This window comes from Triticum dicoccoides, chromosome 2A (genome assembly GCF_002162155.2).
Source record: "Triticum dicoccoides isolate Atlit2015 ecotype Zavitan chromosome 2A, WEW_v2.0, whole genome shotgun sequence".
In the NCBI taxonomy this organism is placed as follows: Eukaryota; Viridiplantae; Streptophyta; class Magnoliopsida; order Poales; family Poaceae; genus Triticum; species Triticum dicoccoides.
The window spans coordinates 359,495,456-359,509,560 of NC_041382.1; positions in this window are offsets into that span (position 1 = coordinate 359,495,456).

The following is a 14,105-nucleotide window of genomic DNA, read 5'->3' on the forward strand; positions in this document are numbered from 1 at the left end:
AAAGGGTGGAAGGCTCGGCCTTATGCCTGGTGTTTTGTTGCACTCTTGCCGCCCTAGTTTCCGTCATATCGGTGTTATGTTCCCGGATTTTGTGTTCCTTACGCGGTTGGGTTATAATGGGAACCCCTTGACAGTTCACCTTGAATAAAACTCCTCCAGCAATTCCCAACATTGGTTTTTCCATTCGGCACCTAGCCTCTTTTTCCCTTGGGTTCTGCAAACTCAAGGGTCATCTTTATTTTAACCCCCCCTGGCCAATGCTCCTCTGAGTGTTAGTCTGAAATGGGCAGCCTGTGGGGCCACCTCGGGGCAACTCGAGGGTTGGTTTTACTCATAGCTTGACCTATCTGAGTGTGCCCTGAGAACGAGATATGTGCAGATCCTATCGGGATTTGTTGGCACATTCGGGCGGTGTTGCTGGACTTGTTTTACCATTGTCGAGGATGTCTTGTAACCGGGATTCCGAGCCTGATCGGGTCTTCCCGCCTTCGTTGACCGTGAGAGCTTGTGATGGGCTAAGTTGGGACACCCCTGCAGGGATTTGAACTTTCAAAAGCCGTGCCCGCGGTTATGGGCAGATGGGAATTTGTTAATGTCCGGTTGTAGAAAACCTGAAGTTGATCTTAGTTTAAAATACATCAACCGTGTGTGTAACCGTGATGGTCTCCTTCCAGCGAAGTCCGGGAAGTGAACACGGTGTTGGAGTAATGCTTGACGTAGGCTGTTCTAGGATCACTTCTTGATCATAATTGTTCGACCGTGCTTTGCCTTCTCTTCTCGCTCTCATTTGTGTATGTTAGCCACCATATATGCTAGTCGCTTGTTGCAGCTCCACCTCATACCTTTTACCCTACCTATAAGCTTAAATAGTCTTGATCGTGAGGGTGTGAGATTGCTGAGTCCCCGTGACTCACAGATACTTCCAAAACCAGTTTGCAGGTGCCGATGATAGCTTGCAGGTGACGCAACCGAGCTCAAGGAGGAGCTCGATGAAGACCTTGTTCGTTATGTTGTTCCGTTTACAGTTGATCAGTACTGGAGCCCAGTTGGGACGATCGGGGATCTGTGTAGCATTTGGGGCAGTCTTCTTTTATTTTGGTTCGTAGTCGGAGCTTGATTGTATCTGGACGATGTAATGCTTTATTCATGTATTGAGAGAAGTGGCGATTGTAAGCCAACTATATATCTCTTTCCCTTAGGTATTACATGGGTTGTGTGAAGATTACCTCACTTGCGACATTGCTTTCAATGCGGTTATGCCTCTAAGTCGTGCTCCGACACGTGGGAGATATAGCCGCATTGAGGGCGTTACAAGTTGGTAATTAGAGCCTTCCCCGCCTTCAGGAGCCCCCCTGCTTGATAGAATCGCTGGCGTTATTGAGTCTAGAAATTTTTTGAGTCATTTAGGAATTATATATATCGGAGAGTTAGGACTTCTTATTACTCCCCAGTCCCTTCGTCACTCTGGTGAGGCATCCTGATGTAGAGTTTGACTCTTCTCTTCTCAAATTTCACTATAAATTTTTTTAGGATCACACGGGTATCTTGGAATCGTTCCGATGGTTTTGTGACGAGAACATTGTTCTTGGTGCCTCTTGTCATTTAGGGGTTGTGGCAGTGTCCCGGGGAGTTGAGCTCCGAGGTGTTGTCGTCACAATTTTATCGTCGCAGTTCTGGAATACCTGAGTTTAGTTTCGCCGACATTGAAAGTCTCTTTTATGCAGTGCTTGGTGAGATAACCTCGACGCCACCCAGTACTGGGGCGGGAGTTCGGGAGTATTGCCATAACTCGTATAACGGATGCTTTTCGAAGGTTGAGGTAAATGATTTCCGAAGGTTTCTTGGTTATGTGTTGAAGGATGGATACAGTTGGATGTAGGATTTGCTAGTTTTGGGTGAGATATTATGCTTCCCCTGTATCCCCAACACCTGATTGCATAACCGGAAAATTTCGGGAGTTTATAAGTGGGAATTCAAGTTGCTCTTAGGATATCTTTCCGACAGATGTATGATATGAAATTGGGGTTCGACGTCTAGTGGTCCACCTATCCATGGTTGGTTTTACAGTGGTCTCGTTGTGTCTTAAAGAGTCCTTGGCTATGCCGACTCGGGGACGCTTCGTATGTCATGTGCACTGCCTTGTACATGATGGTGCTGTACGATCGAGCCCGTGTAGGCCCCACCGCGAAAACTTCGGACGAAATCTCTATCATATGTTTGTTCCGGCTTATTTTGCAAGCCAATCTTTGTTTTGTTTTGAGTTGTGGTATTCGAGTTGCTTCGAAGTCAAGAGTTGATTCCATACTTTTCCTAAGTGGTGTTCTCATATTTCTATGTGAATACAAATCCTTCTTGATCATCGAGATCGTCATCTAAATTTCTTCTCTACCGGCGTGTTTCTCTTCAAGTGGATCCGATCACTTCAACATTTGCAAGATAAAATCTTAGTTCTTCTCAACGGTGTTCATTTCATTCGTCCCAAGCTGCCTTTGTTTTTCCCGCCCTCCCTCCCTTTGTTTCTTCAGGGACTCAGATTTCTTATTCAAGTATCCTTTTTATTGATGGAAGCCTCTCCATTCTTTCCGTCAATGTAATTATCAGGTGATTCTCAAGAAGATTCTAACGGAGCTTCAAGTTCGTCTCTCTTCACTCATTTTCTTCTCCGAGGGGATCCAATTCAAGTTTTTGGTGTTGATCATATCCTTTAACTCGTTTCAAATGTTTTCCATGCCGTTGCACCTCATAATCATCCACTTCACACTATTCTATTGTTCCAGAGTGCTGAAGATATCTCAGAAGGCTCGTCTTGTCATCCAAGATCCGTTCAACCTATTTCGAGGTTATTATCCCATTCAAGACGTTTTATTCAACCAGTGCAATCTCTCTTTTCAAGTAATCGTTTCAACGGTGTTTCTTTTGAGTGGGCCCTAACCCACAGGTCTTTTTCTAGGATCTTACCTGACTCCTCTATTTTCCCGGAGCTATTCCCAAATCTTTCGAAGTTTGACGTAAGAATGATTTATCATCAGTCAAATGCCTTTCTCCAAGATCTTCAAATTCTTTCATCATTGGCTCAACCTTTTCTATTTTTCATTCCGGAGTACCTCAATAATTCATGGTGGTGTTTCTCGTTGTCATTCTCGGATTTTGAAGACCGAAGAGGAGTTTCTCTTTAATCTTGCTCCATTCTCTTCAAGATTCGTGATTCTAGCTTGTTGCCATCCTCTCATAATTGTTTTGATCGTGAGAATTCTTTTCACCTATCCGGAGAAATTCAAGAGTCTTCTCAGTTTGTTATCCGGAGTCCATCAATTCAGGTTTATTCATTCTCAGTTGTCAGTTATCATTCTCCTATCTTACCGGTGCTTCGTTCAAGTGATCTTTAATCAGTTCGTGATCCCTTTGTTCTCATGTATCTAGATTGTCTCAAGTAACTTTGTTCATTTCACAATTCGTACTCGGTGATTCATCCCTTACTTTGTTCATTTTCAATTCTTGCGGAGGTTCTCCCAAGATTCTTCTTCCTTCGTTTATCATATCAATTTATTCGTTGTTTCAACCATTCTGGTGGTTCGTTGAAGACCTTCTCAAGTTTGCGCTATATCTATATTAATCCTTTCTACGAGAATAAGTAGTATACCAAATCCGTTGCTTGTCATCAATTAAATTGGTGAAGGTTAAGCATAATGTAATTCTTATTCTTGTTTCATCCATATGTTAATCTTTTCTTCCGGAGTTTGTTCATGATGATTAAATTCTTGGTCTTAAGTGCTCGTCTTTCTTTCCCGGAGTTCCAAGCTCTAATTATCACGGAGATCCATCTAAATCATTACAAGGTTTCACCTTGTGTTTCTCTCTTTATTTTCGTTATTCTTTTTGTTTACGGGAGTTCGTCATGAAGGTTCTACATGATGGTTCATCAAGGATTTATATTCCTTCTCGAAGTGTTCATCGAGATTCTTTTCTAAGGAGATCAAGCATTCTTCATCTTGCATCCGGAGCGCAATTCTTTCTACCTTATCATTGGAGGTGGTATTATGTCATTCTTGATAATTTGAGTTCATGTTTCATGATTCACATGTTATTAAGAATGAGGTATTTTAAATCCATCAACCAACTAGTTGGAGCTATCTTGTGTCATGTTTCACCTAAAGCCTTCCCTAAGGATTGTTGCTATCTATGGTGCTCATAAGTGACCCAAGTTCTTCTTTTATCCTCCTGGTGATATAGCTTTCTCGTCTCCTTGTTGATATCAATCCAATTCTTTTCCCGTAAGTGGCTGGTTGTCATCTCATAATTTGAGATGTATTCCATATGACCATATCAAGGTTATTCTTTTCATTGTTGGTGTTCCAACAACTCCGCTCGACCCGTCTCCTAAGAATGCCTTCTCAAGCTCTTTTGTGGCATAAGATGGCATTTTTTCTCCATTCTTTTATTTCAATTATCTATCTACTATTCTATTGTTCCGGAGCCATTGTGATGTTGCTCTTTTCTCTCATCACCTTGGATCGTGTTCTTTTCATGCTTATCCTATTTAACCGGAGTGTTGTGATCTTTTTGCTCAAATTCTTTTCGCCTTATCAAGTCTTGCACCTCTTTTCAACCGGAGTGCTGTCTGAGATCTTTCTTATCGCTTGTTCCATTCATTCAATAGTTCCGGAGGCAGTGTGTTGTGATTTCATCAAGTATCTTCTCATCTTATCAAGTTCTTACTCAATTCTTTTTCTTTTCAATCGGAGTGCTGCCCAAAGTTGTTATTCCTTGTTCCTCTTTTCTAACGGTGTGTTTTTAATTTCGTTCATCTCCGTTGCATTCTTTTCTTCAATTTGTTTAACCTCTCAAGGTTCTTTGGTCTCACTCGTTTGTCAAAGAAGCAACTTAGTTTTACCTCTTCTCTTTCTCTTCCGTTTTCCCTCCGGTGCCATTCTAGATCTCGGGACGAGATCCTCTTGTAGTGGTGGAGTGTTGTGACGCCCCGAGACCACTGCGCCAGGTGTCTTCCAGTAATTCACCGGCGTTGCCATGTCATTTGCTTGCGTTTCATGTTTTTCATATCATGTTATCATGTGCATTGCATCATCATGTTTTCAAAAACTTGCATCCGTCCCGGTCTCCTCGTTCCTTCCGTTGTCCGTTCTGAGCCCAGACATACTTGAGCGCGCCCGCGGCACCTCTGAAATATTTTTTTATAAGTGGCCGAATAATGTTCTCGGAATGGGATGAAAGTTGGTGTGTGGTCTTATTATAGTGTAGATAGACCGCCTGTCAAGTTTCATCACATTCGGGGTTCCTCTGATAGCCCAACCGTTAAACTATAGTGGCATTATAACCGGGCACACGTCGGACGTTTTCGGTCTCCGAAAACAGTCGCCGGGCCTCTCCTCTTCTATCTTCTCAGCCCTTCGCCTTATGCACTACCTCTCACCGCCAGGCCCTACCAAACCTCTCTCGTCAGCCCGCGGACCTCCTCCCGCGCGCGTCCGAAATCTGTCTTGGACCCGACCCGGACAGTCGTTACCGCTGTGTCCGGATCATCCCCAAACGTCTGCTAAATATCACCGTTTTATTATTTGGACTCCCTAGCCTATTCTTTCTGAACCGTCCGATTTCGACCAGAGGATCCAAACTCCCTTTTCTCCTTATATTTATAGACCACCACCTACCAAATATAGCCTAACCCTAAAACCTAGGAGGCTTGTCCCTAGCGCCGCCGCCACTCTCTCGAGATCCCTCCCGATCCAAACCCACCAATAACCAGCCCCTCTCGATCCCCTCCATCCTGAGCACCTCTGCCCGAGCTCCTCCCGCAGCTCCCCATCGCCCGCGACCCTGCCTCGTCGTCCAGCCGACACCGGCGACCGAAACCTCGCCGGAGATGAGTGCCCCGACAGCCCCGCTCCTTTTTCCCTCCTGCTTCTCAACCTCTTTTTCTCACGATCTTCCCCTTCCTTTCTCTATTCTTCTCTCACAGGGAACCATGGAGCCGCCGCTTGGAGCTCCATGACCGCCTCTCCCGCCGTCAAGTCCCTGGACCGCCGACTCCCGGCCTCTGCCAACCTGATGTTGCAGCTCTCTCACACGGATAGATGGAGGTAGAAGAAAGAAAACACTTTCTAGTGACCAACGCCCCGGCGTTCAGTGCCCCGGCGTCTTTTCTTTTCTTCTCACTACACTAGCTCATACACACTCACGCCACGCTGCTGCGTCCCGCACGTCCCGTCCGTCCCGCGCGTCACCGACACGCCCGACAAACCCGACGAGCCCGACGGCACCAGTATGTCCCGCCCGTCCCGCGCGCACCCGACGCGCCCGACGAACCCGACCACACACGCCGTGGCTTATTCCAACACACACCCCCTAAGCCACGGCCTAGAGGAGTCCGTCGTCGTCGACGTTGGCACCGGCCAAGAGAGCCTGCTCCGCCGCCGGTCCTTTCCGCAGCTGCGGGCACTCGCGCCGGAAGTGCCTGTGCTCCCCGCACTTGTAGCAGCGCCTGCGCCTGTTGCCGCCGCTCCCCGACGCCACGCTGCGCCCGTCGTCGTCGTCCCGAGCACCGCCGTGTCGACGCTCCCGCGCTGCCCACTGCGCCGCCGTCATGAGCAGCTGCTCACCCCCGCGCTCGCCACCGTCTTGTCCACGGCGCCGAACCCGCTCGTCGAACGCACGCAGCCGCCCGAGCGCTTCGTCGAACGCCATCGTCGTCACGTCGTGGAACTGCTCGATGCCGGCGACGACGGGGAAGAGGCGATCCGGCACCGTATCCAGCAACTTCTTGACAAGTGCTGCGTCGCCCAGCGTCTCCCCGAGGTTGGCATACCTCGCCGCCATCGCCGCGAGCCTCCCGCCGTACACATCGAGCTCCTCGCCGTCCGCCATCTTCATCCGGTCGAATTCGCCGCGCAGCGTCCCCAGCCTCGCCGCACGGACCCGATCGGCGCCGACGAACCTCACCTTCAGGGAGTCCCATACCTCCCTGGCGGTGAGCTTCGTCGACACCTGCAGCAGCACATCCTCCGGCAACGCCCCGAGAAGCAACGCACGCGCCATCTTGTCCTTCCGCGCGTTCACCGCCGCGTCGCCCGGCGCCACCGCCTCCCATACGGTGTGGACGTCGAGGATCGCCTGCGCCTTGATGGCCCAGACCGTGTAGTTGTCCGCGGTCAGCATCGGCATCGCCATCGTCGCCGATCCGCCCGCGCCACCGCCGTGTGGGACGAGCGCCATGGTCGCCAGTGATCGCCCGAACCGAAGCTCTGTATACCAATTGATGTTGCAGCTCTCTCACACGGGTAGATGGAGGTAGAAGAAAGAAAACACTTTCTAGTGACCAACGCCCCGGCGTTCAGTGCCCCGGCGTCTTTTCTTTTCTTCTCACTACACTAGCTCATACACACACACGCCACGCTGCTGCGTCCCGCACGTCCCGTCCGTCCCGCGCGTCACCGACACGCCCGACAAAACCCGACGAGCCCGACGGCACCAGTATGTCCCGCCCGTCCCGCGCGCACCCGACGCGCCCGACGAACCCGACCACACACGCCGTGGCTTATTCCAACACAACCTTCCCGCAGCCGCCCCGGTGTTCCCGGCCTCCTCCCCGCGGTGTTCGTCGCCGCTGCTCTGCTTCCTGATGAGCAGGGGATGAGGCGCCTGCTCACCGCCCGCTCCTGTTGGCCGCGACGCCCAGGACCACGTCGACCTCCACGGCTTGCCTTCTGCGTCGTGCGTCGACACCACACCAAGCCGCCACCATCCCCGCGATGTCCCTGCAGCCAAGTCGACGCCGCTGTCCTCTGCACCGCCATGGACACGCAGCTGGAGCTCCGCGCCCCGCCTTCCTCCGCCTTGCCTGTGGTCTCTGCTGCACCAGGTCCGGCAGCCCCGCGTCAAGCATCGCCTCTTCCCCGACTTCCTCGCTCGATTCCTTGTCGAATCCGGTAGGTTCCCGTCGCTGCGCCGCCCGGGTCGCCCCTGCTTCGCGCCTGCGCCGCCGTGCCCTGCATCCCGCAGCCAGCCGCCTCTGCCTCATCCGGTTCGAGCGAGACGAGGAGCCCCGAGCCTGCAAGCCCCAACACCGCCGGCCGGTCGTCGAGTCTGCATCCTTTGCTTCGTCAGTTTTCAGAACATGAGCGCTCGAACCGCATCGCGCAGCGCTTGTCCAGCCTCTTCTTTGCCTGCTCGATCCGGCCAAACGAACGCCGCAGCCGCCTTGCGTTGACCGCTCGGCCTCCAAGGCCCAGACAGCGCCAGCGTGGGCAGCCTCCTGGGCCGCTAGCCTCCCCGTGGCCCAGATCTGTTAGACCAGCTGCAGGCCTCCCCTCTCCACAGTTCCGGGCCGAGGCCCAATGTGAGGAACTTCCCCAGCCCAGCTCGGTTCCGTTTCAGCCCATGTTTATTTTTTTTCCTCGCTGCGAATTTAATTTTTTTCCTGAGACTATTGTTTTACAGAAAGGTCCCTAAACTTCATGCATATAATAACTTAATAACCGTGCATCGGATTAAAACAAACTTAATATGAAAGTGGCTTAGAATTTTGTCTAGTTGAATAATATCCAGCTTTCATCTATGTTTAAAATATTTAAAATGTTGTTTGCTTATAATTTGCCTCTTGCCATGCAAAAATGTTTTAATTCATAACTCAATAACCGTAGCTCGGATTTTAATAAACTTTATATGTAAATGGGTTAGAAAAATGCATAGATTATCATGGTGGCATCACTTTACATGTTTAACAACTTTAAACTTGTGTTTAGGGCAGAACAGTACCAAATCTATAATATGCTCATGGGGTTTTACCGGAATTGTTGTTCGTTGCTTCCGGCCTCATTTAAACTTGACTAGATAGGTAGTTTTACTTTGCTTCACCCTTTTGCCATGCTAACAACATTTAATCTTGTTGGGTACATAAACGAGATCGAACTAAATAACTTGAATGTGGTGTTTCGTCAAAATGCAACTCGTTGCATATTGAGCTCCATTTCATTTGTAGGATTGTTTGTGCATTTTGCCATGCCATGCCTCATTAAACCAGACATGCATCATACTTGATTGCGCATCATGCCATGTCTATGTGGTGGTTGTTTTCTATGTTGTTTGCTTCTTTCTGGTGTTGCTTCTTCGGGTTGGTTCCGATAACGCCGCGTTTGTGAGGATCCGTTCGACTACGTCCGTTTGTCTTCTTCATGGACTCGTTATTCTTCCTTGCGGGATTTCAGGCAAGATGACCATACCCTCGAAATCACTTCTATCTTTGCTTGCTAGTTGCTCGCTCTTTTGCTATGCCTATGCCTTGATACCTACCACTTGCTTTTCATGCCTCCCATATGGTTAAGCCAAGCCTCTAACCCACCTTGTCCTAGCAAACCGTTGTTTGGCTATGTTACCGCTTTGCTCAGCCCCTCTTATAGCGTTGCTAGTTGCAGGTGAAGATTGGAGTTTGTTCCTTGTTGGAACATGGACATTTTGTTGGGATATCACAATATCTCTTATTTAATTAATGCATCTATATACTTGGTAAAGGGTGGAAGGCTCGGCCTTATGCCTGGTGTTTTGTTCCACTCTTGCCGCCCGAGTTTCCGTCATATCGGTGTTATGTTCCCGGATTTTGTGTTCCTTACGCGGTTGGGTTATAATGGGAACCCCTTGACAGTTCACCTTGAATAAAACTCCTCCAGCAATGCCCAACATTGGTTTTACCATTCGGCACCTAGCCTCTTTTTCCCTTGGGTTCTGCAGACTCAAGGGTCATATTTATTTTAACCCCCCCTGGCCAGTGCTCCTCTGAGTGTTAGTCCGAAATGGGCAGCCTGCGGGGCCACCTCGGGGCAACTCGAGGGTTGGTTTTACTCGTAGCTTGACCTATCTGAGTGTGCCCTGAGAACGAGATATGTGCAGCTCCTATCGGGATTTGTCGGCACATTCGGGCGGTGTTGCTGGACTTGTTTTACCATTGTCGAGGATGTCTTGTAACCGGGATTCCGAGCCTGATCGGGTCTTCCCGCTAGAAGGAATATCCTTCGTTGACCGTGAGAGCTTGTGATGGGCTAAGTTGGGACACCCCTGCAGGGATTTGAACTTTCTAAAGCCGTGCCCGCGGTTATGGGCAGATGGGAATTTGTTAATGTCCGGTTGTAGAAAACCTGAAGTTGATCTTAGTTTAAAATACATCAACCGCGTGTGTAACCGTGATGGTCTCCTTCCAGCGGAGTCCGGGAAGTGAACACGGTGTTGGAGTAATGGTTGACGTAGGTTGTTCTAGGATCACTTCTTGATCATAATTGTTCGACCGTGCTTTGCCTTCTCTTCTCGCTCTCATTTGCGTATGTTAGCCACCATATATGCTAGTCGCTTGCTACAGCTCCACCTCATACCTTTTACCCTACCTATAAGCTTAAATAGTCTTGATCGCGAGGGTGTAAGATTGCTGAGTCCCCGTGACTCACAGATACTTCCAAAACCAGTTTGCAGGTGCCGATGATAGCTTGCAGGTGACGCAACCGAGCTCAAGGAGGAGCTCTATGAAGACCTTGTTTGTTATGTTGTTCCGTTTACAGTTGATCAGTAGTGGAGCCCAGTTGGCACGATCGGGGATCTGTGTAGCATTTGGGGTAGTCTTCTTTTATTTTGGTTCCGTAGTCAGACCTTGATTGTATCTGGATGATGTAATGCTTTATTCATGTATTGAGTGAAGTGGCGATTGTAAGCCAACTATGTATCTCTTTCCCTTAGGTATTACATGGGTTGTGTGAAGATTACCTCACTTGCGACATTGCTTTCAATGCGGTTATGCCTCTAAGTCGTGCTCCGACACGTGGGAGATATAGCCGCATCGAGGGCGTTACACACTCATACAAACCAAACTTGGTTTTGAAGGCGGTTTTCCATACATCACCCTCTTGTATGCAGATTTGATAGTAACCACTCTTAAGATCAATTTTGGAAAATATAGTGGCACCGCTAAACTCGTCAAGCATATCATCTAGGCGTGGAATGGGGTACCTATAGCGAACGGTGATAGCATTGATAGGTCTACAATCGGAGCACATGCGAAAGCTACCGTCATGTTTTGGCACAAGAATGACCGGGATGGCACAAGGGCTCAAACTCTCACGCACATGTCCATGGTCGATAAGATGTTTTACTTGACTTTGTATTTCTTTTGTTTTGTCGGGGTTGACACGGTATGGAGCTTTGTTCGGAAGAGGTGCTCCTGGGATGAGGTCGATTCGGTGCTCAATGCCTCGTAGAGGAGGTAGACCCGGAGGTAGCTCATCGGGGAAAACATCTTGAAATTCCTGCAAAAGAGAAGACAACACTAGAGGAAGAGTATGAGAAGTGTTAGTTTGTGGAGCATAGTCCTTGCACACGAGGACGTAGTGTAGGACACTAGATGGGTTCTCACACACTTCTCTTATCTCACGTTTGGTGGCAAATAGAACTAGGTTTTTGTTTTCGCTCATCGTGGAGGCACTCAATTTTGGCTTGTGGCGCTCACTCTCTTTTTGGTGACTCGCTCTCTCACTATGATCTCCACGATGGGTGGCTTGCTTGTCGGCGATCACTTGACTTGGCGACATTGGACGGAGGACGTACTCCTTGCCCTTCATCTTGAAGATGTAGTGGTTCGTTCGGCCGTTGTGGACGACTCCTCTATCAAATTTCCATGGCCGTCCAAGGAGAAGATGAGAAACGGTCATTGGAACGACGTCACACTCCAAGGTGTCTTCGTAGGCGCCGATTTTGAAGGAGACTTGTATTTGGTGCTCGACTTGGATGGTGCCAGAGTCACTAAGCCATTGCACTTTGTATGGATGTGGATGCTTCGTCTTGGGTAATTGGAGCTTGGAGCAAAGTTCTTCACTTGCGAGATTATGACAACTCCCTCCATCGATGATGACCTTGACGGATCGTCCATTGATGCCGGCCTTGGTGTGGAATATGTGGCATCGTTGGTCTTCTTCTTGGTGATGTTGGAGAGTCAAGACTTTGGAGACAACAAGTGCGGGACTTGAGTCTTCATCACAAAAGACTTGTTCTTCTTCATTGTTCACTTGGCGGTGCATGGCGACTTGCTCGAGGGCTTCCATTTCGCCTTCGCTCATGGAGTCAGAAGTGCCATCATTGTTGAAGACCATGGTTCGATTGTTGGTGCACTCGTAGGACTTGTGGCCTCGGCCTCCGCAAGTGAAACACTTGAAAGAACTCGTCTTGACGGTCTCATCGGTTGGGGTTGATGATGATGAAGCTCTCGGCTTGAAGTTGCTCGTAGGGTGGATGGCTTGTAGTTGACGAAGCTTTCTTGGAAGTCGACTTGACGATGTTGGAAGTGGAAGGTCTTGTAGTCGATGTTGGAATCATTGAAGCTTGGTTGTTGGAGAAGCCGTAGGACTTGGATGAGAACTTGGCATACTTGAAATCATCTTGCACTTGGCGTTCCGCTTTGGTAACTTGGTGCACTAGCTCGATGAGATTTGAGTATGGTTGGAAGTCGGCGATCTTCTTGATAGGATGATTGAGTCCATTCAAGAAATGTGCCATTGTTTGCTCATCATCTTCCATGACATTGGCTCTTATCATTGCAATCTCCATCTCCTTGTAATATTCTTCAACGCTCTTTGTTCCTTGCTTGAGTTGTTGGAGTTTCTTGAAGAGGTCGCGGTTGTAGTAGGTAGGTACAAAGCATGCTCTCATGACATCCTTCATTTGCGCCAAAGTAGTGATGGGTGGTTCACCTCTTGCCTCTCGGCGCTCTATGATTTGTTCCCACCAAATGAGGACATAGTCTTGGAACTCAAGGGATGCCATCGCGATCTTCTTCTCTTCTTCATTATTGTGCAAACAGAAGATCGTGTCAACCTTCAATGCCCATGAAAGGTACTCTTCAAGATTGTTGCTTCCGTTGATCTTGGGCATGGTGAACTTGAGTTTGCCATAATGTTGCTCTTCATTGTGTTGGGGTCGAGGATGATGACGCCCATGTTGTTGATGATTGATCAACTTGTGGTGCTCTTGGCGCGGAGGGTTGTTATCGTCATGTTGATCTTGCCGTGTAGGATCTCCATTGTCTTCATGCTCTGGATTGACTTGTTGTTCCTGGCGAGCTTGTGGAGGAGCTCGTCGAGGTCGAGGAGGAACTTGACAATGCACGCGAGCTTGAGATCTTCGTTCTTGAATTTCTTCGTGAAGTGCTTCCTCTTGTTCACAGGCTTGTTGGCTTCGGTCAACTACGGCTCGACTCGAATCGCGTAGAGCTTGTTGCGCCGCAAGTGCTTGAGCATCACAGAGTTGTTGTTCTTGACGTTGTGCCTCATCATCTTGAGCATTTTGGTGTAGACGCGTTCGCTCTTCCTCTTCATGTCGGCGTTGTCGTTGTCGTTCTCGTGCTAGCGCAAAGGCCTCTTGAGTTTGACGCTGTCGGCGCTCTTGAGAGTCGGTGTCTCGTAGGGGAATGAGGCTTGCTTGACGGTCAGTGCGCGCGGCTCGGCGAATGGTGTTTGATGTCGGTGTACTTGAGCCGGAGAGGGTGAAGTCGGAGTGGCGGCTTGAACGGCTCCTTGTTGAAGTGGAAGACGAGCGGTTGAGCAACAAAGCACGAAGTTCGTCCATCCTTGCGTCATTCTCTTGCTTGTGATCGTCGAGCTTGTGGTCGAAGTAGTCCCTTGTATGTTGCTCGGAAAGTCGCAAGTCGGCGGCGAGGTTGTCGATGCGTTCACTCATAGCTTGTTGCTCTTGATGCAAAGCACGTTGTGCGCCAAAGAGGTGACTCTTGGTGACAAAGGAGTTTATGTCGTCGTCTTGCTCCATGAAGAGTGGGTTGGTAGAAGTACTTTGCCTATCCATCATTCCAAGACAAATGTGAGTGGTAGAAAGAGAAGAACGAGTACCAAATGTACCTTGACCGAAGTTGAAAGTGGATTTAGGATCACTCCAATGTAGGACAAGGAAATATCACAATCGGTACTAGTTCTTGTCGGTTTCTCACACCTACACAAGTAAAAGCTTTTGGTGGAGCTTGGTTAGGATGGTGGCACAAAATTTGATGCAATTGTAAGTGAGCTTCAATAATGTTGGAAAAGATTCGCAAGATGCAATGTAACAAGTAG